The 27,781-nt window shown below is 37.6% G+C and overlaps 1 pseudogene; it reads right to left on the bottom strand.

The window, feature by feature from the left end:
* Positions 1–700: 700 nt before the first annotated feature.
* LOC131536787 (gastrula zinc finger protein XlCGF8.2DB-like) lies at positions 701–27,781 on the bottom strand (annotated as a pseudogene).

Below are 27,781 nucleotides of genomic sequence, written 5' to 3'. Positions count from 1 at the left end.
CGAAGTGAATCGACAAGGTTACTGAACTTAAAACTGCCAGAAGATCGGACTCCCCCCGGAAGGGGAGTCGTGAGGTTTCCAAGGTGATAGGTGTGTCTCCAGGGCACCGAAAGTAAAGAGAAGACCTGCCTTTTCGGTGTGGGAGAAGTTTTATCTGGTTTCTCTGTAACACCCATTTTGGTTAGTTTGACCAATAACAAGGCACATAGTTTCAGCAGGAAAGTGTTTCTTTGTCCCACTTGACGCCTCGTTTGCATGTTTTACGACTGATCTGGAGACTGGTGTAATTTTCCCCACAGTACAGTAAAATAGTGTGATGCATTTCATGATCACATAGTGTACATCATTGTGTGAGGAATAAAGAGCAGATCATTTTGATATCAAGAAAGAGACATCTAAAAGGTATTAAACCAGAGATACATTCATACACCTGAATATGGGTGTTTAGAGCTTACTAATACAAATAACGAGTGGTAACTAGGCTAATATAATAAGGAAACATACAAACAACACATGCATATACCAGATACATTTGTAACTGATTATTTATGGTCTAAATAAAGAAAATGCCTCTATATGTGTGTTATGTATCTTGTAATCGTGGGGGTAGTCCACAGGCCTGGTACCGAGGGTCATTTAGTTCTCTTGGAATGTGTTTGAAGTCCGATGGAGAGAAAAGATAGTCGATCTGTTTAGCATCTTTTTGACAGTGGGGGGGACAACCCTTGGCAATTAGCACCCATATAACGGTAGAATGTGGGGCCAGGCTGTGAATTATATGCAAATGTCAAAAGGCTAAAAGGGTCTCTTAAGACATAAAGTCCCAACGACCATCAAGGATCATAAGCAGATGTTACAGTTGTGAGTTGGTAATGGCATGGTAATGGAATTACGTGCATACGACGTCGTGGTTACGCTGCCTATTGGTAAGTCATAAAATTATTATTTTGCATTAACTAACATTAGCAATACATTTGTTACCGTGTTTATTCATCTTTATTAACCAGCTCAGGCAAATGTTAACAATGTTAATTTTTAATTTTAATAATGTCCTATTAGTAAATTTTGAAATGAACTTTAACATAACTTACTAATGTTAATGCATGCTTAATTAGAAGTACTGTGTAGTGAACCTTGGTGCTGTATTTTTTGTTGGCAATTTGACATGCAGTTTTCATATGCTACACACCTGGCCCACCCAGCATGTGGAGACTCAGTTCATGTGTATAGCTATCCAGTCGTAAAAAAAAAGTCCGGAGGTGTAATCTTAACAAATATTTACAATATATGGGATATGGGTTGTGGCACAGGGATTAACTAGGAAACTTAAAAATGGCACTTCATGACATAAATGTTGCTAACCCCTGGCTTAGGCTGACACTATTTCCACACTTCTTGGGTGAATTCAAGTGACAGTTAAGTTTTTTTTTTTTTTTTTTTGCTCGAAACTTTTGTGCATCCTCGTTTCCTTTTCTTTCCTTTCCTTGTGTCCTTTCCTCACATCCATTCCTCGCTCCACCCCTTCAGAATGCGAGGGAAGGATGCACAGAAAAGACGCGAGGACGGAGAAATTAAATCAAGTGAAATGATATATCCTCGCTCCCTTTAGCATCACTTCAGAGCGTCATCAGCTGCGCAAAATGGATCTGCACTTATGTCGTTAAAGTTTGTTTTTTAAGAGATTCAATATAAATATTAATAAAGCAAGATGCCCTGTTGAAATATGTGACATGTATGGTTTATTTAATTTGCAAATGTAAAATATAAATTAAAAGTATTACAACAGATGAGAAGGGGGAGGAGAATTTACACGTGCGTCAGGTTTTTCGATGAAGAAGACTTCCGCATAGGATACATCTGTGTATCCTCGCTCATAGCTCCTCTGGAAGGCTCCTCACTCCTCGTTCCTCGCGGTGCAATTAGAGCATTGAGATGTCCTTCAAGATGGCTGAGCTCGATCGGTTTCAAAGGTCATAGGATGGAGGACGGAGGAGCGAGGAGGGATATTGAGAAGCACCCGTTGTTTCCACACTGATCACATGTGATCTCCGGTGTGAATTCTCATGTGACACCTGAGGTTTATTGCTGTTGTGAAGCTTCTTCCACACTGTTGGCAAGTGAAAGGCTTCTCTCCAGTGTGAACGCTCATGTGGAGATTTAAGTTTCTTTTCTCAGTGAAGCTCTTTCCACACTGAGTGCATGTAAAAGGCTTCTCTCCTGTGTGAACTCTCATGTGGACTTGAAGATGTTCTTTTTGTGTGAAACTCTTCCCACACTGTTGGCAGGTGAAAGGCTTCTCTCCAGTGTGAACTCTTATGTGGACTTTAAGCCTTTCTTTTTGTCTGAAACCTTTTCCACACTGTTGGCATGTGTATGGCTTCTCTCCGGTGTGAATTCTCATGTGGATTTTCAGACTTTCACTTTGTGTGAAGCTCTTTCCACACTGAGTGCATACATAAGGCTTCTCTCCAGTGTGAATTCATATGTGCTTTTTAAGGTTTCCTTTATGAGTAAAAGTCTTTCCACAGTGTTTGCAGGTGAATAGTTTCTCTTTAGTGTGAATTCTCATGTGTCTTTTAAGGGTTTCATTTTGAGTAAAACTTTTTCCACAGTGTTGGCAGAAGAAACCTCTAGTTCCGATCTTCTGAGCTCTTTTTCGTGTGGAAGTCTTTTTAGTCTGCAAGCAGCTCAAATATTTTTCTTCCGTTATGAAATCAGGATTTTTCTCAACCAGGTACTTCTCTTCATTTTCATTCAGTTCTTGACTCTCCTCTTTCAGCACCTTCAGGTCTAAGATGAAGAGAGACAAATACAAGTTAAAAGGTTAGTTCACAAAAAGTGAAAATTACCCCACGATTTACTCACCCCTCAAGCCATCCTAGGTGTATAGGACTTTCTTTTTTCAGACGAACACAATCAGAATTAATAAAAAATAAATACCCTGCGTCTTCCAAGCTTTATAATTGTAGTGAATGGGAGATGAGATTTTGAAGCTCAAAAATCATTGAGCGATCATAAAACGTACTTCATACAGCTCCAAGAGGTTAATAAAGGCCTTATGAAGTTTGTGTAAGACAAATATCCTTATTTAAAACTTTATAAAGCAAAACAACTAGCTTTTGGAGCCATGTGGATACGCATTTAACTTGCGTGACGCAGTGCACACTCCTATGATGTGATGCGCAGCTCATGTGCTTAGAATGCGTAGCGTTATGTAGCACATCATAGGAGTGTGCACTGCGTCACAGAAGTTAACGCAAGTCAAATGCGAATGACCGTCAAAATCTCACCCCCTATTCACTGCCATTATAAAGCTTGGAACAGACAGGATTTTTTTTTTAACCCTATAAAACCGACGGGAGCGCCTGCGCCAGTTTGCATGTCTGTGTTTAAAAGCCAATAGAAACCGAAACCAAAAAGGTAGCGCAATAATTATTTGTACGTACAAAATCAGAGACGTTACACATTCAAATCAAGCCGACAACATGCTCCTGTTGCGTTGTTTTCACCCTCTAACGAGTCTGCACAAATTGCATAAAATGTGATTTCAACAAAAAACACTCAAAAACATTGCACGTCTTTGCACACGTTCTATAGATCTGAGGTTGCTAGCGGCTGCTAGTTACCTTTTCCTACGACTACTATGACGTAATCACGTTCTGTGCACTATGACCCCAAGGTGTGTCGCATGTGGTGACGTCATTTGACTTTCATTTGCTATGCGTTCTATTCGTCACTCTCTCTCTTTATCATTGCAGTCTGTTGCTTCATCTTTTCTTTTTCACACATGCATACAAATACACCTTTACAAATGCAAGCACAATCACACACTCGCGTGCATAATGTTACGACTGCATGGAAAAATAAGTACATGGATGACGAGGAACTCTCCGACTGCTGATCTGCTCCAGATTCTGTTTCTAGTGGGGTTTATTTTTTTATTCACTTTTTTTTTTACACAAGAATAACTGAGTTGGTCTTTATGTATTTATTTATTTAATTTTCAAACAACAAAGCTCTCAAGAGCAAAATGTTATCTTTTTGACCCCACAAATTCAAATGCACTCTGTTCATCTGTGAGGCATGCCACATGCCCCTCTGCATTATTCTGGTCAGGAACTGTCACAAGTGTTATCACAGCCTTTCTGCATTTTTAGGTCTTATAAATATCAGATTTTAGAGTAGTGTAACACATTGTCTTTTTTAGTTGTTCAATCAACATTACTCTCAAAAGCAATATGTTATCGGTTTGACTTCACAACGCACTGTTTATAAAAATGAGTCATTTTTTTTCTAACTATTTAATTTTTTATTACCAATACTACTTCAATACTCCAAATTTGAAATATTACAAAAAAAGTGATCGTCCCACAAAACTATTTTATTGCTCTCCTCGGTTCGACACATGATCAATCTTGCTCCGCACAGACGCACTTCCACAGACATCAGTTACCTGATTGCGATAGATGTTCACTAATAAATTAACACTATGTCAAAAGGCCGAAGCCCTCTGGTGCTCAGGGAAGAAAAAAGAAGAGAAGAAGAAAAATGGTACAAAGACAGGGGTAATGTGATGTAATGAATGATGATCAGAGGTGGACAGTAACGAAGTAAATTTACTTAAGTACACTTTGAGTATCTGTACTTTACTTGAGTATTATTTTTTCTGGAAACTTGCGACTTTAACTACATTTTAAACTACATTACACATTACATACTTTAACTACATTACACTACATTTGAAAGACAAATATCGTACTTTTTACACAACTACATTAATATCAAGGTCCCCAAGTTGAAAGTTGTTATATGTAGCAGTTTTTCCTGTGTGCGCATTTTCAGATTCACTGAACCCTTTTTTTCTGTGAATGGACCGGTTGTGGCTAGAAGGGATACAACTCCGACTGGAAATGAACAATGAAATAAATTGTCTACCTATTAGATTGTGTTTTATTAACGTCTACACCTACCCCAACCCTAAACCTAAACCTACCCCTTACAAGAATGAAAAAAATAGTAATTATTGTAAAAATTACGCTGTATTGATGTGCGCATGCCCAGTAGCACCATACGTGTCCCTTCTAGCCTTAACCAGGACCTTCCAGCGTTGCCAAGTCTTACAGTATGTATGAGCCTGCAGTTTTCCGCCTAGCTTTGAATTGATATTTGGTAGATTTTTTTTTACACAAATCTGGCAACCTCTGGACCTTCCCCGCTAAGCTAATGTAAACGTCTAAAAAGGCATGTTAACTCATTAAAGCCCTTTGGAAAATTAACCATGTTTTTACTATAGTAACCATAACTATGGTATTTGCAGTAAAACAACAGTAACCACAAATTTACCATAGTTTCATTATCGTAACTATAGTTTAATTTTTGTGGTTAAACTATGGCAATACAAATGGTAGGCTAATATATCCATCAAAATGGCTGCTACACTTTACCATTTATATATATATATATATATATATATATATATATATATATATATATATATATAAACCTTAGGCCTACTGGTCAATTGCTGCTAAAAACTGGTCAGGGAAGTATATAAATCTGAACATTATTTTATTGTAAAAATACTGCACATAAATACATATTTTTTTTGCAAACAAATGATCAATAAATGATCATACAGGTCAAAATGTTTTACTTAATTTTTTTTTACCAACTTTTGAACTGGGAATCAATAAGAATTGAAATCAATAAGCAGAATCAGAATGGATAAAATTCAAACAATACCCAACCCAGCCACATGTTGTGATCACCCGGTGACCACCCCCCACTGACCATAGACAGCTCGACTGTGGAGAGAGTCAGCAGCACTAAATTCCTGGGGGTGCACATCACAGAGGATCTCACCTGGACCACCAACACCATGTCACTCTCCAAGAAGGCACAACAGCGCCTACACTTTCTCCGCCGGCTGAAAAGAGCAAGTCTCCCTCCACCCATCCTCACCACTTTCTACAGGGGCACCATTGAGAGCGTGCTGACCAGCTGCATCACTGTCTGGTACGGGAACTGTACCGCAGCAGACCGCAAGACCCTCCAGCGGACAGTGAACACAGCTGCAAAGATCATCGGTGCCCCTCTCCCCTCCATCCTGGACATTTTCCTTACACGATGCTCCAGCAAAGCCAATAGTATCGTGAAGGACTCCACACACCCCTCCCACAGTCTCTTCCAGCTCCTACCGTCAGGAAGATGGTACCGGAGCATCAGAGCCCGCTCTGCCAGACTGCTCAACAGCTTTTTCCCCCAGGCTGTGAGAGCCCTGAACTCAAATCACCCCGCCCCCCTCTGAACCCCCATACAAACATTTTGTGCAATCGAAGTGTGCTACACACAGGTGAGTGGGCCTGTACAAACCACCTGTAGTAGCACACTCTCCTCCTCTATGCGCACTAGTCACTTTTCACACACACTGCTGTGTGTACACAATCCCACAAAAAGACTCAGTAATATACGTATGTTTACATGCTCATGCACTACAAATCATCCTGCACTGTTCCCCAGCCAGCTGCTGACTCACAATGTTTCTCTTCGCACATGTACGGTATTTATCTGAAGCACTCGTATAGTTTGTATTTTTTAGTTTATGTACAGGTAAAAAAAAATAATAATTTTTTATATATAGTATTGTAGTGAACAACAGTCAAACTGGCATTCCAAGGACCAGTTTATGGCAGGGCCCTCTCTAACTGCCGGTGTGGAGGGAGATGTGCCCCACTGTGATTGGATGTTGGTAAAGGAACATAAAAAGATGTTCAGAACCATCAGATAAGATGCCAAAACAACTGCCAGACACCTCTAACAGGACAGGAAGGGAGACCTTCTGCATCCACGACCACCTCACCATCACACCCAATCCTAAGGTTTAGGAAATGACAACCATTAAAAAATTCCTCCAGATCTCTGGATGCAACAGCAGTGGCCGAAACAAAGAAAGGCCACACAGATCTATCCAAATCCATTCATACCCATGTTTGGAGACCTTAAATGGATGCAAACTTTAAGGGATTCACTTCATCCTCAGATGAAGTACAGTTTATGTTGATGGCCATTGACTGTTAACACAACAGTTCACAGAAGCAGGCCTATTAACATATTATGGTATGAATAAGTGATAGTTCAACAGTTTCCTATCATGTTTGGACTCTTTTTGCTCCTCATAATGCTGATAATAGTTTGAAAGAGGTTTGGTAAAGAAATATTGCATGGGTGAAATGTTAAAGACACTTTTTAACTTTGTACTTCACTGTATGCAAATGAGTTCCACACTAGGGCGGGCAACATCATGACCACCTTGGACACAAGCGGCCAATCACATTCCTGGAACGGAGAGGCGCCAGATTCCAATCTCCTCCTCATCAAAAAGAGATAAAGGTACCTTCCCAAAAGACACTCCTTGTTCTGAGTCTGAGTCCTGTTACCAGGAAGGCAGCAACAGGAACACTCCCCGTTTCTGAGTCTTTCATCTAGAGAGACACTAACAGAAACACCAAGGTTCTGAGTCTCTGATACATCCAGAGAGACAGTAGCAGATACGACGTTCTGAGTCTCTGGCCTGACGAGGAAAGAGATTTCAAGACAGCTAAGGTTTAACTCAGCTCCTGAGCAAACCTTCTTTACCGGTCCATGCTCTAAGGACCCTTTGTGGCGCAACAGCAGTTCAGCATCCTCCAGGTCAGCATTGACGGCTACCGGAACGCAACTCTGTGCCCTCCCCACTGTACGCAGTCTGCATCACCAGTGGAAGACGTCTCTACCGCCGGACTGATCACCCGCCTGTGGAACGTAATTATAAACTTACCAAACCTCTTTCCTAAAGACCTTGGCTTAGTTTATACCTGCAGCCTATGTTTCTCTAACCTGTTTAGATAACATTTACTTGGGGTCAGCATTACGAATAATAGCTATATTATTTGTTCAGAGATAAATAAGCAGTTATTTATCATTAATTCCACCAGAGCCATTAAGTGGTTCCCATAAGCAACATTTCCATAGAAATCTCTTCCATTGCTACATTCAGCTCAACAGCATTGCATTCAGCCATTCTGTGTTCATTCCATTTATTTGTTTCTGCGATTTACTCAGTATCTTCCTTCATATTAATTTGTCTATTATTATCTATTAGCAGTGCATATTCACTTATTGGTATCATCACTAGTTGTTGTATTTACTCTTGCATATCTATTGTTAATAAATTTCATTTATCTTATTACAATTGTGTCTTCTTTGTGTTGATGATCCAAGGCTCTACTAGCTAGCTAAACCACCAATCTTTCAAATAAATCAGCTGATCAGCTCCCTCCAATGTGTGCAATTCAAATTATTGAACAGCTTGTGGGAAACACGCCCACATTGCCAAATTACCAGTCTTTGACTGGTGCACTAAACTAAGTAAGGTGGGAATTGGTCATCTGATATACTCATAACCGCACCTCGAGTGACGTGTGACCCAAAATCACAACGTCTTAGGTGACGTGAGTCTAACACACTACAGTATATTTATAGTCAAAATCTATCAGTAGGATAGTTGTGTAAAGGTTTATATTGTTTTACTTCATTTCTGTATGCCTGTATTTATGTAGCACTGTGGTCCTGTGAGGCACGACATCTCGTTCCACTGTATGCCCCCGCATGTAGCGGAATGACAATAAAGCTCAACTTGACTTGACTTGAAGTTCACTGATTTCTGAGCTTTTTATGAACACTGATCAGTTGATGGCAAAATTAAAATAGACAGTTATTTGGCGCAACCTGCACACCCATGAACATACTGAGAGAGTGTTACAGTTTTCTGAAGAGACTAAAGGTGTGTTTTCTTGTCAATGTTTGCCTAAAATGAACTGTATCATAGACTTCAATGACCACAACACTTTCACCCATTTGACTCATTAAAATGCAAATCAATTTATAACTTTTTTGAAATGTGTTTTTCTGGATTTTTTGTTGTTATTCTGTCTCTCACTGTTTAAATAAACCTACCATTAAAATAATAGAGTGATCATTTCTTTGTCAGTGGGAAAACATACAAAACCAGGACCACAGAAAAAGAAACACTGGGTTAGTAGAACACTGCTGCCATCTACTGGAAATCAAACACTTTTCACATTTATTTTGAAGATTAAACAGTAGCCTACTGTATGCTAGAGAAGTGTTCAAATGAATAGTGTTTTGTGCAGGAATACCAGATATAATTATTACTGATGTTTAATTTATAAAGTGATTTAGGCAGCACCTATATTTTTATAGTTTCACTGGAAACAATTTAAAATAAGGTTAATTGTCAATAACTAATACTAACAAAAATAATAAATACTGTTACAAATGTATTGTTCATTGTTAGTTCAAGTTAGTTAATATTCACTAATGTTAATGTGAGGCAAGGGGCACCAGGTAAAATCTTGCCTAGGGCAGCATATTGATAGTTTTCACGTGACGTCACACTCAAAACCAAGCTTTGCTCCACTCCATTGGAAGGAAAACACTGAACCGTTAAGCAGATTGCGTTCATGTTCCGGCCTCATCTGCTTGCCTGTGTAAACTACAGTGTGTGCAGAATTATTAGGCAAGTTGATATTCTGGTCATATTTTTTTTCCAAGAACATTTTACCAATTCCAAACCACATCAATCTTAATAACTACTATTGATTTTGTATTTAATAACTTATAAGTGATATATAATTGTCCATGAAGGCTGATAGTCAGAAACTTCTTATTTCAGGTGTGCTGAATTATTAGGCAGGTTTTCTTTTACAGATAAAATGAGCCAAAAAGAGATTGAACTCAAGAATAAAAGTAAAACAATTATTAAATGCCAATGAGAAGGATGCAATACTAATGCAATAATTGAATTAGCAAAGTTAAGGCATGATCATTGGGCAGCGAAATGCTCATTGGGTCAGCACGGTCAGAAAAAACAGGTGGAGAAGAAAAGACACGTTAACTGCACAAGAATTAAGTAAGTTTTGAGAGCTCATTTTAGTTCATCTCCTATCCTGAAAAGTCTGTCTTGCAGGATTGATTAAAAATGAGCTCCTAAAACTTACTGCCAGATTCTGGAAGATAAATTCTTCAAACTGTGCCACAAGAGGATGTGATGCTGGTCCTTCAAGAGTCAATCTCAACTTATCTGTCCATAAATCCTATACAAAATCAGTCTTCATGTATTTCACAACACTTCAGCATGTTATTCTTATTAAGTGAGAGTCATTTAAAATATTTTTTTACCCAAGCAAAGTCTCTGAGAACCTGACACATTCCACTTCTGGAAACTCCAGGAAGGTTGCAGTTCTGTAAAATGATGGTGCTGGAGACTAAATGGTTCCTGATGGTTTCTCACCTAATTCTTGACATTAATTCCTAATTCTTTTGCAGTTAAGGTGTCTTTTCTTCTCCACCTGTTTTTTCTGACCGTGCTGACCCAATGAGCATTTCGCTGCCCAATGATCATGCCTTAACTTTGCTAATTCAATTATTGCATTAGTATCGCTATTATTATTATTATTATTATTGTGATTGTTAATAAGTGGCCGCAGCAGGTGCAGTGATATTACACAGCGCCTGAAAGTAGTCCCCAGCTAGGTACCTAGTTATAATATAGCTGGGGACAACTTTCAGGCGCTACGTAATATCACTGCGCCATGGTACGGCAGCAAAGTTCCTTGATTATTACGCCGGAATGAGAGTATAGTTCCTAGCCAAATTGGCCTAGAAAATCGCAACTTTTCATTTTCTGCCGGTCTTAGTACACGATATAACTACAGAAGAGTCAAGTTTTAAATAGGACAAATATCGAAACTCTTTGGTCATTTTTGAACGCGATGCTACTGGTCTAATCGGATTCAATGATCTATGCTAAGCTATGCTAAAAGTGCTATCGCCAGATCCAGAGATCCGCTGAATGGATTCCAAAACGGTAAAACTCAACTTATTAACTCTGGGGGAGTTGGAGAATGAGCCTATTTCCAAAAAAAGTGGAGTGTTCCTTTAAAGTATATTTTATGTCTATTTTGCGTTAGAACATAACTGTTCTTTCAAACTGATTACACTTTGAAAGGAAAACAAAACGATTACACTTTTAGTGGGTTTTTAATGTACTTTATAACCATTTGTAGGCCTACTGCAATTTATTTTAAATATTTATGTATATATAATTTCAATATTTGGAAAAGTACGATATTTGAAAAAACAAACAAATTTTTTTTTTTTTAACATTTACAATGTACAAACGTTTGTCAACTATTATGAAGCATTGCAATACTTAAAATATGTTGTTTAATATGTTGTTCAGTTTTACTTAAAACGTTATACTTTGGTTGATTAGGATGTTGTCCATTACGTGATACATTAATTGTAATAAGCTACTGAAATTCCCACAAGGATTTTGTCATGTTGTGTTGTCAGCGGAGGGAAACGCGGAGACGAGGGAGTATCACATTTAACACAATCTTTAATAATAAACTTCAGAAACAAGGAACATACAAACACATTGACGATCTAAGACGGAACACAGAGGTGAGGGAACACAGGACTTAAGAATACTAGGATATTAGGAAACTGATTACACAGGGCTGGGGACTAATAAACTAATGAAGACAAAACTAGGACAGGAACTTCCAAATACGGTCACAAGAGGAGGGGAGAAACACAGGACGCGGAGACACAGTCTGACAGATTTCAACATCATATCTGAAATTCTTTAAAACAATAAAATAAAATACATTTTAAAAAATCTTGCATTTACTTGTGTTTAAATTCAAACAACACACTGGCTAAACCTGATTGGTTACAGAGCCATTGAATGGCTCTGATTGGTTCGTATGATAACGAGCTCGCAACAGCAAGCTTCTTAAATCAAATATGATGTGCGTGCAAATGTCTCTTGAATGTGAATGTCTAAATTTAAACAGTTATATTATATAGAGCGATCCTGTATCTTTTGAGCATTTGGAGGAAACCACGCAATTCATATGGATTAGTTTGGCGATGTTTTTTTTTTTTTTTGCGATGAACTTTTTGAAACGTGAACATCTTTGGTGAATTGTCTTTCATCGGAAGGACATAACGTTACATATTTCATTAAAATATCTCCGCTTTTCTTCCGACGATGAACGAAAGTCTTAGATGGTTTGGAGTATCTTAAGGGTGAGTGATGACAGAATTCAAATAGTTTTGGGGGAACTATGAAATTAATTAGAAAATATAGCGCTATGTTCTTATTTTACCAGCTTCTGCAAGCGTGTATGGCGTCTGGCTTCAGAACCTCACTGTGACTTCAGGTAAGATTTGTATTTAATTAACGTTATTTGTCTGTACCAATGTTTTTGACACATGCCTTGGCAGGGGAAAAAAAGTCTTTATAACATGTACAACATTAACATTTTTTATTTGCAAAATGAAGTTGTGTATTTATTTCTGATTTCCTGAACAATTTGGCTTCATTGTAATGAGGTTAATGATCTTTGAAAAACCATGATTATGAACATACGATTGCTTTGTCTTGAGCTGATCACCCAACTGTGGTAGTGTTCGTTGATAGGTGTTTATATTTGTTCAAGCTTGACAATCTTATCGCCTTTATTTTCTAATATATATTTCTCATTACATATAAGAACAAAGATACAGTACATCTGAAACTGCTGAGGCTGGGAAGGTTGACTATATTACCGACCAGGTACATTGTATTCAGTGTACTGTCATTCTTAAAAAGAAAACAAATCATCAATCATCATTTGCTTTGTGTGTGTGTGTGTGGAATATTAACATTTGTTTTTCTGATCAGCTGCTATAGAAGACAAACTGAAATCTGAGTGCAGAGACGGGAATAGTAAGTATATTTTAATGTCGTATCTCCTCTGTTAAAGAGATTTTTGAATCAGGCCTAATGGAGGGTGATTTGGTCAATCTTGAAAGAAGAACGTTAGCAATGTGTCCATTCCAGGTGGCTAATTTGTGTCATTCAGTCATTCATTCTGTTATTTAATTTAAATTTAAATTTAATTTTTTTGGATGACTAACTTATTTTATTTTTTAATCGTGGCAACAGAGGTGAGAGTGTATGTTAGCATTACCACAACATACATATTCATGTGAAATACTCTAGGTTACAATAAACCACAATTATCAACATACCCTGTAATACTCACAGGTTGCTTTATTGAAATAATTTGTTATCAAATAATATCAGTGAGTTTGTACTTGAACTCTGCTCACTGTAAGTGCTGTTGTTGGGCTTCTTCTAATCATATGTCCAATGTAACTCATAGAGTGCTGTACAGTGACGACAGACAAGAGGATAAGAATGGACAATCATATGTCAAGCTTGATGAGGATATTGTCAAAAGGTAAACTAAATTCTAATGAATATCAATGCAAATTATTATACATCATGGATGCAAAACTGTTATTGTCTAATTTTATATAAATTCTTTTTCCCTTTCACAGATCTTGTGATAAAGCAGTCTTCAAATACTACAGTGTCTGAATTGCAATCCCTTAGTTGCAGAACATGCAAGTCGTACTCAAAGAAGTGACCTCGTCCCACCGGCTCCCCCTTGGTCAGTCGTCACTCTACTCCTGCCACAGACTTGCAGGCCGTCTGCTGCGCTCCAACCCTCCGCTTCTTTGGGTGCAGTGGGTTTTTCCCGTCAGGTACACCGTGGTTCTCGGTCACACCGGCATCACTCCAGTCCTTGGGTACTCTGGCTCCACCAACGATGCTCGTCGTTGTGGCTGTGCCCAGGTCTCCGGACCCTGCGACAACGCTCAGCTCCATCGGCCCTCCGTCTGCGCCTTCAGGGTTCACCAGCTCTGTCTCCATCGGTCGGACCCCAGATGTTGGCAGCCACACCATCTACATCTTGGCTCCTCGCTCCCTCGATTCCGCTGTGTGTTGTCAGCATTGGGATGCTCTGGGTCTGTGCCATGTGCCAAACTCCATCTAAGCCGCCAGGGCATCATCCTGCCATCATCCCGCACTTTTGCCTCTCACCATCCCTACGCCATCTCCTCGTCCACCTCCAAAACCCCCTCCATCCCTCCCTATTCTGTTGCTTGAACTTTGTCATCTTCATCTTCAGTCTTTGCACACACACAGCTATTCACTTCTGCACTTTGTTTTTCAGTAAATTTTTATTTTTTTCTTCAGAAAATTGCATTGTAATTTTTATTTGATTGATGTAAAATTCTGTACTTTTCAGTAATACAGGTATAACTGAAATGTTCTACAAATTGATAAGATAGCTCTGCCATAGCATTTCAGTCTTTTTCATAATGTTTTTTGTATAATTTTTTAAAATGTACTTGAGTGTAGTAATACAAATATACTATAAACATACTTGTATTTCAAGTGCATCTTTAATATATTTAATAGTATGTTTTTTTTGTTTTGTTTTTCACCAAGGTATATATGCTGCTGTACTTTTTTAATGTACTTTATGAATACTTGTACACAACCATATATAATACATTAAAGTTTTCTAGATATCAAAGTGTGTACGTGTGTATATACTGAAAAAAAGCAGCTTTATAATATACAAGTAATGTAATGCTAATGCATTTCTAATGAGCTGAAATACAATTGAAATGTACTTGAAGTACATTAAAACGATACTTCAAATACACTCTAACTGTAGTTCATGAAGTATTAAAAGTACATTTTAAATGTATTTTAAGAAATACACTTACATTGCACTAAATATACTTAAAGTGGTTCCATTTTAACACAATTTCAGTATATTAAATATATTGCAAATAGATTAAAATTGAACTTAAACATATCTTGAAATACACTTAATATACTTAAAGTTGTTTAAAAATAATACATTTAATATGCACTTAATACAGTATAGTTTTAATATATTAAGTGTGTCTGAAAAAGCACAATTTAAATATATTTCTTTTTCACCTGGGTTGTGTTGGAAATGACACCAATACTGTGCGACAGCTATATTTTGTATAAAAAGTAATATTGATAGTGGTCTCACATTAAATACTATAATGTATTTTAATTATTTTACTAGTGCTTAATTCAGGTACATTAATAGTTACCAGACAAGTTATATTTTTAAACTATTTACATTGTTGAAGTTTAAAAGTCTGGGTGTGCGACAAGGAGAAAACAGTGATTTTGACACCTATAAGGAGGTTGAAAAGTATGAAAAAATCATAATAGAAAGGTAGTATAAAGTTTTTAAGGTGGTTTTATTGTTAGTTTGACAAAGAAAGAGAAATTTGTCCAAAATTATATGTATTTTTAAAAATATGACCAAAGAACATAAAAGTGCCCATAGTCTAAGAATCACCCTTATATATTTTGTGCCTTTAAGAATTAGAAGAGTGAAGTTAATGATGGCTAATCTCCAGGACAAAATGAAACGCATCCATCAAAGATGTACTGAAAAATCCTGGGAACATTACGAGACGATTTCTACAAGTTTTAAGGCAAGAAATACAGGATTACATCAATTACAGTATGGCAACAGTCTCAATGAAACAGTAGACATTTATACGAAACGAAGGGAAAGAAAAATCAGACCTCGGCTGAGAATAGATCATAAGGCATTTTTAACTTCAAACCGTTGAGTCAAGTCAAGTCAAGTCAAGTCATCTTTATTTATATAGCGCTTTTAACAATACAGATTGTGTCAAAGCACTTAACAGTATCAAATTGGAGGATAGAGTGTCAGTAATGTATAATGATAAGATTAAACACTCAATTTTCAGTTAAAGGCATTTCATTATTGAATTCAGAGATGTCATTAGCCCTATTCGGACAGGACTAGTTTTACAGGGGGTCGTTAGAGAAATGTGTGTTTCACAGACGTACTTGGTGATTTTAATCCCGTCCAAATCTGCCATGTCTGTGTTTTTCTCACACAACCTCTGTAATAATTCCGGAGCAAATTACCTACTGTTTTTCAGCAAACTCAGTGATCCTCTGAGAAAACTAATCCCGTCCGAATGCGATGTCTGTGATTGCAGGTGAGATTTTTTTTCACAATGCATTTCCTTGTGTGTTTTGGCCAACGTGAATTACCGTAGACGCTCTTACCATGCTCATGTTTGATATATTTGCCTCCCGGCAAGGAAAAAATAAGTAAATAAATTAAAAACAATAATAAAATCAAGAGTCAGATCACGTAAACCATTCAGACTGGCTATTGTAATATCTGCGTCAGGTACATTACTCGCGTTCATTTCTGCACTCAATTACATGTTTTAATTACATATGCACCTTTATGAAAATTAAACACGGGTTTACTACAAATAAATAACTAAAGTAAAACTAAAGCAACCACACATTAACATGGTTTTGCTATACTAGCCATATAGCTTCACCGTGGTATTTGTAGTAAAACTGTTATACTAATGGTAATCAATCCGAATGACACGCAACGCACGCATACAGAGCGCGTGATCTCTGAAACGCCCAGATGTACAAAACAGCCCCTCCCACCTCTGTAATAAACACGGAGATGTTAGTCCCGTCCGAATTGGTACATGAAAATCGCAGATGTCAGGTGATAAGAATCGAAACTCAAACGTAGTTTAGAAAACTAGTCCCGTCCGAATAGGGCTATTGTCTAGCTCAGTTTAGTTTAAATAGTATCTGTGCAACCAAATCGACGATAATTGCTAGAAATGAAATTGCTATTGAGTCCTCTATAATGCTTTCTCCAGTGAAAAGAATCAGGAGAGAAAAAATTGCACAGATCAAGCACCGTTTACAAGCAATGATTATTATAAATTATGGACTAAATATTTTCAGAGGCGACGGTTTAAAGTTAACACCTCAATAATCTAATTGTTTCTTACAAATATGCAGCTTTTCACTTAACAAGACATTAACTGATGAACTGGGGTTGTGTGGGTTATTGTGATGTTTTAATCAGCTGTTAGGACTGTCATTCTGACGGCACCCATTCACATCCATTGATGAGCAAGTGATGCAATGCTACATTTCTCCAAATCTGTTCTGATGAAGAAACAAAATCATTTACATCATGGGTGGCCTGAAGGTAAGCACATTTTCATTTTTGGTGAACTGTTGCTTTAAGTTCAATCAACATTGCATTTTATGACATTTTAAGTGTTTTTGACATAATATATGATGACTTTCTTACAGAGCTGCTGGGTCAGAGGTGTGCTGGTGATCTGGCACTATATGTATGGATTGAATTTTGTGCCAATACTCATCAAACAAATCCAGCGTTTTGCAAATAAACACAATCTGCTTTGCAAAGAAAAACTCGACTTTCAAACAAATGCAAACTGATTCAATCATGTTAACAACTTTACAGCACTTATTGTGAATTTCACTAACATTGTAGTGGGGATGCTTTGTGAAAACACCTAGGCTAATTGGTTAATTATAGATATAGTAAGACAGAAACTCACCTGTTCCCCACTCATGTTGGTCTGCTGTATTCCCTGAAAAGGTAAACGGGTGTTTCGGGTCTCGGGAGACTAGCGTAAAATGACCAACAGCGCCATCTGCTGTTTTTGGATTGTATTTGTGAGAAAATCTGCCTGCACGCATTTGTGAGAAAATCAAGTCACATTTCGTCATAAAAAGGCAAATGAGTCTCACAGTTGTAGCACACAATACATATTTGTCCATACTTCTGCATTTTCTCTCAAATAGAGTTTTGTATTTGCAAATCAGATTGTGTTTATTTGCAAAACGCTGGATTTCTTTGATGAATATCGGCACAAAATTCACTCCATATATATGCTCTCAATTTTGGTGACATATGTGACCCTGGACTACAAATCCAGTCATAAGTGTCAATTTTTCGAAATTGAGATTTATACATCATCTGAAAGCTGAATAAATAAGCTTTCCATTCATGTATGGTTTGTTAGGATCGGACAATATTTGGCCGAGATACAACTATTTGAAAATCTGGAATCTGAGGGTGCAAAAAAATCTAAATATTGAGAAAAAAGCCTTTAAAACCCTCAGCGGGGTCTATAGCTTATACTAAACCTCTGTTTCGTTTAGTTAACCCTTTGGGGTCTGAGGGTGTTTTGGGGCCCCGGAGAAGTTTTGACATGCCCTGACATTTGTGCTTTTTTCAGTTGCTTATAAACATTTTAATGGCTAAAGTCTAAAAACACTGTATTCAGCACAAACTGGGCTACAATAATATGTGAGCAGCTTGTACATACGTGATTGTGTTTTTGCAAAACAACGTTTATGCGTGGTTAGAAAAAAACAAAAATTTTAAAGTAACTGAAAATAGGCCATAAAACACATACAGAACATTTGTTCATAAGACTTTTGAGAACTGGATCTTGTAGCCTAGAATATTTGCTTCAAAATGATCTGAAAATAATCTAACTCACTCATTCAGAGAAAACAATATATTGATTTAAATTTTCTAAGTCACTTTTTGAGTGGAAAGGCTCTATGCGAGAGGGCGTGACTCACACCTGAGAAGACAAAGGCCCGCATAATGAGCTCCATAATGAGCCATTCAGTCAGGTGTGTGACTGAGAGAGAAGAGTTACAAGAAAGAATGTGAGGAAAAAAGAAATGTGTATACATATAACTATCACATAAAATAACTTGAGATTCACTTGCGAGTGCAGTTAAACAGTTTATTAGGAACAAACAAACAAATAAACAACAGAAGAGTCAAGACATCGTGGGTGCAATATCCAAAATATCCAAAACAGTGGCAGGAAACTGGAACCCAGGAAAACAGGAGACAGCAGAAACTGCATGAGAAAACACAAAACAGGCGTGAGCAACACAATGAACGGACAAAGACAAAGCAAACATGGTGACAATACATACACTACCAGTCAAATTATTTAAACAGTAAGATTTGTAATGGTTTTTTTTTTTTTTTTTAAGAAGTGTCTTCAGCTCATTTATTTGATCCAAAGTACAGCAAAAACAGTACATTATATTTATTATAATATATAGGCCTACATATTGTTACTATTCAAAATAAATAAAGCCCCCACTATAAAATTAATAAATAAATTAGTGAGCATGTTGATAGGCTTATCAGGAGCAACTATATTATTACATTAGTAATCACCAATATTGCCCACGTGATTTTATAACATAGATGCACACATGCTTTGCATGTATTATCATACAATACAAAAACATTTTATAACTGAGAAACTAAATTATTATTGTTAAGCTTATTATAAACATGTTTGAGCAGGTATTTGCAAACAGAGTAGGCTACTTCACAGTAAAGATTGGTCTAAACTTTCTTAGACATTACTTTTATATCATTGTTTATAGAACATATAACTATCCTCACGTCGTGCAACATTTAAATGCAATGAAAGGTTGCCTATCATATTTCAAAATGTTGCACTCGATTTCACACATTTTATTCTGGAGTTATAGACGGTTTCAACGGCAACAACATAAACAAACGTTACTGCGCATGTGCGCTTTTGTGGCCCTAACTTAACTTCCGGTAGACATCCAAATACAATCAGTAACAACAGCTAAGTCCCTCTAGAGTAGATTATGTTTTGATAACAAGCAAAATATGTTTGCTGCGTAAATCAGACGGACTGAGATGCAGCGATAACTACTTGGACGGACTTATTAAAAATGCAAATTCATTCTCTGCCAGCAGGAGGTGCTTTAAAGCGGGAGAACTAGAGGTTTCCCCAGAAACGGCTGTTGGGCTGTACGTTACACAAAGCAGCATTGAGCTTACAAACGCTGCTTTGTCAGGCATATAACTTGCTAGATGAAATGAAAATGACATCAAACATTTTCTAAAGACAGTGTTCCTTCAGAAATACAGTGACATAAAAACACCTGCACCTCGTTTTGATTTTTAAACATGCGTTACGTGCTCAGGTTTATTCAACGAAGCCTTTTGGAAAATCGGTCAGTTTTGATATCGTGGTGGGTCGCCACAAATAAATAAATGTATGTGAAACACATCCCACAGCACAACAACCTGAGCCCAACTTCATCACTCATCACTTTAACTTTAACTGCGTTTGTAGCCGGCGCCACAAACAAGACCGATAAACAAACACAGACCGGAAGTTAACTTAGGTCCAGGCGCGTGCGCCTGATGAAACCGTCTATAGTTTGGGAAAAGTTCACCTAGTAAATGCGTTCAACTTTGTCACAACAACACATTATCGAATGCCAATAAGAAACATTACTTACTCTGTGTAAAATATCTCGTCCTCCGCCGGCTCCAGCCGCGCTCGCGTTCTGTTTGTGAGGTAAACAAAGCTTTTTCCTCTCAGCGCGTCTTCTGGCGGTAAATACAAGGCTTTTTCCTCTCAGCGCGTTTCTGAGGTAAATACAAGGCTTATTCCTCACAGCGCGTTCTTCCAAAACTGAAAAGTATCCGAGATGAACATGTTGCTGCTTTGTTTATGGTGGTGTGGGCGTTTACATGCCGCGTGGCTCGCGTGGAGGTTTGTAATAACAATAGCGCGAGCAGCGTGTGGGCGTCACCTAATTAGAGATAATGAGACCAGACGGAAAAACTGAACATGTCCTTGGTTTCATACGGATTACTTTATCACAGAATATTTGTTTTCGGTAAGACTTACTTCATTTAACAGTAGACATGTCAAGCTTTCTATAGATATATTACTCATGTCTCTGTGTGAAGTATTTGCTGAGTTACAGTTCATTTTAGTGACGTGTTTTAAAAAGCAGCTCGCGGAGACGGAGAAGACCGAGAGCGCACCCTGTTTGTTTTCTTTATTCTTCAAAAGCACAAAGTTTAGTTGTTATTATGAGTGTATACAAATAAAAGTAGACCCCTTACAGATTCGAATGGTGTATTGCTCTTATCTGTACGACCAAAAATGGCAGAGTAATTCAAGCTCATTTCGGCCTTATCAGGAAAATCTGCCTCAAAACGCATATATGCGTTTGTCGACCCCAGAGGGTTAATGTGAATCATCAGATTGTCAAGTCAAGTCACCTTTATTCGTAGCACTTTATACAATACAGATTGCGTCAGCAGCTTCATAGTGTTAAACAGGAAAAACGTGTGCTGATAATGCAAGAAGACAATAGAGAACAGTCAGTTTTCCAGTTAAAGTAAGTTCATTGTTGATTCAGTGATGTCTATATAATCCAGCTCAGTTCAGTTCAGATAGTGTCTGTGCATCAAGTCAACAATCCTGTCAGATATTAAGTGTCCCCAACTAAGCAAGCCAAAGGTGGCAGAGGCAAGGAACCTAAACTCCACCGGAGACAGAAATGGAGAGAGAGAAAAAAAAAAACACTTGTGAGAGAACAGGCTCAGACGGGGCTCATGATAATGCATGAGTATTATCCTCTGGACAGAATTTGGATTGTGTGAAGCTGAAAAACTCACCAGCTCTTCTTGCACAGATGATCTGAAGAAGAATCACAGCAGGAACAGCAAACACTGCAAACTCAACAATAATCACAATCACTGCGAGAGGACAGATGATAAACACAATCAAGAGAAAAAGAAAACAGACTCAGTCTGTGAAGCTGGGAATGAAATGAAAGGTATAAAACGACGAACAATGCAAAGATGTGTGTGGTACCTCCTGAAGTCAGTAGGACTGCTGTGATCATGTCTGTTAGTTCAGTTCAAACATAATAAACATAGTATAAACCAAACATCATCATCATCACATCATACTTAAGTCCACCATCAAATGATGAGAGAACTTCCGCTGTTTCGTGAGTCCATCATCTACTATCATGTTAATCTGAAGAGGGCTTTTGAGTTGATCTGAATCTCACAGTACAAGTGATACATGCATCATAAGACAATTGAACACAATATGAAACTCATAAGAAAACACAGTGATATCATTTAGATCATGAAACAAAATGACATACAAGAATAAAACTATTTGACACTGTTCTTTGAGGAAGAACTCCATCTTTGAGTTGATCTGAATCTCAGTTGAATCTGCTGATTTTGAAGATGAAGATGGACTTTATTCACTGTGAAAACTTTAGATAATGTTTCTTTGTCATGTCACTTGTAATGTCTGGTTCGGACAGATTTATCCAGATGATATTTTATTGTTTGATGCATTATTGCGTCACATCTGGTGAGGACGCTCATCAGATCTGAAAGTGCTGGATCTGAAGATGATCTACTTACTGTGATAGTTTTTGTATGAATGTGTAGACCAGATGAATGATTGAAACTCTTCCCACATGCAGTGCAGTGATACGGTTTCTCTCCGGTGTGGATCCTCTCGTGTCTTTTCAGGTGTCCTGACTGACTGAATCTCTTGTTACAGTGTGAACACTTATAAGGTTTCTCTCCAGTGTGGACCCTCTGGTGCCGTTTTAAACACTTTGCTGAAGTAAAAGTTTTTTCACATTCAATGCACATATAATCTCTCACACCAGAATGTATTTTCAGATGTTCTTTCAAATATTCTAGACATGAAAAACTCTTTCCACACAAATGACATGAATGTGGCTTCTCCTTCGTTTGAACACTCAGGTGCTTCTTCAGGTTTGAAGGCCTCGAAAATGTTTTTCCGCATTGATCACATGCGTGCAGTTTTTCTTCAGTGTGGATGAACATGTCGCCCCTAAGGTGCGATGATTGTGAGAAACTCTTCCCGCACTGATCACAAGTGTATGGTTTCTCTCCAGAATGAAACCTCATGTGACACTTAAGATGATGTTTGTGTGTGAAACTCTTTCCACACTGAGTGCAGATAAAAGATTTCTCTGCTCCTTTCTTTAAATCTTTCTGTTTGGTTTGAGAGCAACTCAAAGTTTTTTCTCCAGTTTTGACATGATTTTTCTCCTCAACTTCTCTCAATTCTTCATTCTCCTTGTTTTCTTTAATCAACTCTAAAAATGAAAGTAAAAATGGTTTATTTTCAGTAACTCGTAAAAAGCAGAGAAATGCGGACATAAAAATGAAACCTGATATAAAAGTGTAAAGTAGATAATTATTATACAAAATTTTTTTTTTTTTTTGTAAATTATCCGTCCCTGAAATTTTTCCCATGAATGAGGTACACTGATCTTCAAATGATTTTTAAAACATTATAGGCAAAAATCCATGTTCCTATTGGAAGAACTATTAAATATGTTTGATCCACTACAAAAATGATCAGACATAATGTTATTGAAAAAAGTGCCCGGTTCATAGAAAGTGTCTCTTATGGCTCGTTTCCACTGAGCGGTACGGTTCGGTACAGTACGGTACGGTACGCAATTATGTCCGTTTCCATTGTCAGAAGTTGTGAATGGTACCAAAAAAGCGAACCATACTGTACCACTTTTTTGGTACCCTTCCGTCGGGGTACCTAGCACAGCAAAGGGTACCAAAAGGGTGGAGCTAAACTCACTGCAGAAACTTGATTGGTTTACTAGAATCATCACTTTTGTGTGATACAAGGGGATAAAGCTCCTCCTTCACTCGTTCCGCTCTGCTAGTTTTTCAGGCAAGAATGTAGTTGTTTAAAACCAGAGGTGGGTAGTAACGAGTTACATTTACTTCAGTAAATTTTTTGACTAATACTTTTAGAGAACATTTAAAAATGGGTATTTTCACTCTTACTCAAGTACGTTTTTGAAAAAACGGTACATTTACTCCATCACTGTGGGCGACGCTCCTCTCGTTGCTTTATCTTAATGCAATACAAGTTAAAAATGCTTCAATTTATTCCAAACGTGCCAACTACTTTTTTTTGGGCAATGAGCGATGCCCGTTCGCGAATGATTCATTCATTTGATTGAATTCTGTTCAAAGGCTTGGTCAAACCATTTGGCAAACCAGTGAATCAGTTTGCGAATCAGTTTGAATGATTCGTTCAGTTCCCTGCCGCACGCGCCGAGTCGTCTGAAGCAGTTCTGAGAGTTGTAACAGAAAGTTTAAGAACATCAAGAGCGTCGAAGACATGGCTTTGTATCTACAGTCAGTTGAAAGCAAATCTGCAAAGGCTATTGTTTGTTAGCTATGAAGATCTTTATTAGATGAACATCGCGTGTTGTCTACAGTTCCACACGATACCAATATGACATTACCAGTTTGTTGTACATGTACATTATACATTAAAAACAATGTATAATTTATACATTAAATAAGCTGTCACAAAGTATTAAATGAACACCTGCCAAACCCACTTTAGCTCTGCGCAGCGACCCGTTCCAGGAGGAATGCCTTTGCCTATACACAATTAATATTGATATTTTCACAATATTTATGCTTACAGAAAAATACATTTGTTTACATTTTGCAGAACAGACAGAAGAAGATCCGTCAATGTGCATTTGTTTCGTTATGTTCAGATGTTCTGTAGCGGTCATGTGAGGAGTTTTCACTCTTCTCCATGTCATATACATATATATACATATATAATACATAATTAATATAGGCTACTTTAAAATATAATTTAATTCTGCTTTGCATCACTGAATTTTTATCAGCTGTTACCCCAGTTTTCAGTCATATGATCCTTCAGAAATCATTCTAATATATTAATTTATTACCAGTGTTGTTGATAAAACCAGCATATGCTAAGGTAAGGTATGTTTTGAAGCTGGGATGCTGGTTTATGCTGGTCATGTGCTGGTCGGACCAGTTTAGGACCAGTACAAACCAGCAAAGGACCAGCTTAAACCTGCTACCATGCTTTAAAACATACCTAACCAGCATATGCTGTTTTTTTTTTCAACAGGGAACAGTTTAGCTGCTTAATATTTTTTGGAACCTGTGACATTTTGTTCAGGATTCCTTTATGGATAGAAAGATAAAAAGAACAGCATTGATAATAAATCAACATATTGGCATGATTTCTGAAGGATTATGTGACACTGAAGACTAGCGTAAAGGCTGATGAAAATTCTGATTTGCATCACTGAAATAAATTACATTAAAAAAATCGATTTGAACGGCAGTGTGTGTGTATATACTCACACACACTATATATACACACACACTGTGAAAAAGTGCTTGCCCCCTAAACCTAATAACTGGTTGGGCCACCCTTTGCAGCAACAACTGCAATCAAGCGTTTGCGATAACTGGCAATGAGTCTTTCACATCGCTGTGGAGGAATTTTGGCCCACTCTTCTTTGCAGAATTGTTTTAATTCAGCCACATTGGAGGGTTTTCGAGCATGAACCGCCTTTTTAAGGTCATGCCACAGCATCTCAATAGGATTCAGGTCAGGACTTTGACTAGGCCACTCCAAAGTCTTCATTTTGTTTTTCTTCAGCCATTGAGGTGTGACTTGCTGGTGTGTTTTGGATCATTTTCCTGCTGCAGAACACAAGTTCGCTTCAGCTTGAGGTCAAGAACAGATGGCCGGACATTGTCCTTCAGGATTTTTTGGTAGACAGCAGAATTCATGGTTCCATTTATCACAGCAAGTCTTCCAGGTCCTGAAGCAGCAAAACAGCCCCAGACCATCACACTACCACCAACATATTTTACTGTTGGTATGATGTTCTTTTTCTGAAATGCTGTGTTACTTTTACGCCAGATGTAATGGGACACACACCTTCCAAAAAGTTTAACTTTTGTCTCGTCAGTCCACAGAGTATTTTCCCAAAAGTCTTAGGGATCATCAAGACGTTTTCTGGCAAAACTGAAACAAGCCTTTATGTTCTTTTTGCTCAGCAGCGGTTTTCGTCTTGGAACTCAGCCATGCAGTTTTGGTCGGCCGGCTACTCCTGGGAAGGTTCACCACTGTTCCATGTTTTTCGCCATTTGTGGATAATGGCTCTCACTTTGGTTTGCTGGAGTCCCAAAGCTTTAGAAATGGCTTTATAACCTTTTCCATACTGATAGATCTCAATTACTTTCTTTCTCATTTGTTCCTGAATTTCTTTGGATCTCAACATGATGTGTAGCTTTTGAGGATCTTTTGGTCTACTTCACTTTGTCAGGCAGGTCCTATTTAAGTGATTTCTTGATTGTGAACAGGTGTGGCAGTAATCAGGCCTGCGTGTGGCTAGAGAAACTGAACTCAGGTGTGATAAACCACAGCATGTGGGTTTGGATTTTGTTTTCCCTTCATAAAAAAAAAAAACCCTTAATTTAAAAACTACATGTGTTTACTTGTGTTATCTTTGATTAATATTTAAATTTGTTTGATGATCTGAAACATTAAAGTGTGAAAAACATGCAAAAAAAAATCAGGAAGGGGGCCAACAATTTTTCACACCACTGTATATGTATATATATATAAATTTTATCTAAATATTTATATCTAAATAAAAATAGACTTTCAGTATATGATCCAAAGTAACTAGTAACTAACTACTTGAGTAGTTAGTTGGTTTTATCCAATACTTTCTTACTCTTACTCAAGTAACTATTCAGACTATTACTTTTACTCGAGTAAATATTTCTACAAGTACTTTTACTTGAGCACAGTTTTTGGATACTCTACCCACCTCTGTTTAAAACTCAAATCTGCGGTTTATTTATAAAGATAGCACCAATTTAGGAAAATTTACTTCGCCGATTCAGAGCTCTATGCGATCACCAGGCGCTCAGTGCTCATGTAACCGCCTCGAGCAGCCTTACGCTCGGCTAGTCCTCCCGACATCTGCCGCTGGCTCTGATGTCTCTGCAGTGATTAAACATAAGAGACAATTCGTTTTGGGTATATTTAAAAGGCATTCGTGGTCTCATGAATCTATGATTTGTTCCTGGACATATTGTTTTGGCTGAACACAAAATTATGTTTAACTTTATATGTGACCCTGGACCACAAAACCAGTCTTAAGTCGTTGGGGTATATCTGTAGCAGTAGCCAAAAATACATTGTATGGCTCAAAATGATCCATTTTTCTTTTATGCCAGAAATCATTAGGATATTAAGTAAAGATCATGTTCCATGAAGATATTTAGTGAATTTCCTACCGTAAATATATCAAAACTTAATTTTTGATCAGTAATGGGCAATTCCAGCGTTATGGACGTAACATTTGCAGTAAAAACTTGAAATATAAGTTCTCAGAGAATGTAAATATTAAAAATATACTGAAACATCTATTTCTATTTTTCTAAACCCCTAACCATAGAGTTTAGACATAAGAAAAAAAAAAAGTCTATGCACTTGTTTTATATTTTAAATCGGGCAAATATGCATGCGTTACGGACGTGACAACAAAGGACATGAGTTTTTGGGAGTCAACATACTTTGTAGAAATTCTGCGAATTCAAATGCACAAGCCAAAATAAATAATACCAGCCGAAAGGATAAGGGTTGTCTCTCCATGGAACATAAATTATTTATTTTATTTTGTTTTTCATTTTTGCACTTATGAGGAAAAACCATTGTTACGGACGTGACGTCTCTCCGTTACGGACGTGACAGATCTGAAATTGTCACTTGTCTGACTCTGTCAAATCAGATAAAATGCTTTAAAAACTTCAACCGAGATCTATTTCTGGGTCTCTGTTGGGTATTTAAACCAACAAACATTTCCCTCTGAGACATCTGTATGGTAAGGTTGAGCAATTAATAACATTTAAACTGAAATCACCTAGCTTGTGTTTGCGCTAGTGTGGTGTTAAAATGTAACCAGTGCGGATATGTTCAAAACTGAATTCAAACATGATTTGCTAATGTGGTGTTTACTTTAGACCCCGAATAATATAGAATTTGCTAATATACATCATCAGCTATAATAAATGTTTACCAAGTCCCGGAGGTCGCAGCGGTGTCCACTCAGAACAAGCTTCAGTGAATTGAAGTAGCCTATTGTCCGCTTGTTAGTGTGTACTGTGTAGGCCTGTGTCTGTGTGAAGAATGGTATGAAAAATACAATCGTGTCACA

The sequence above is a fragment of the Onychostoma macrolepis genome, chromosome 03 (genome assembly GCF_012432095.1).
Source record: "Onychostoma macrolepis isolate SWU-2019 chromosome 03, ASM1243209v1, whole genome shotgun sequence".
NCBI classification, from domain to species: domain Eukaryota; kingdom Metazoa; phylum Chordata; class Actinopteri; order Cypriniformes; family Cyprinidae; genus Onychostoma; species Onychostoma macrolepis.
Note: the sequence above shows the minus strand (reverse complement) of the source record. Positions and strands in the feature narration are given on the sequence as shown.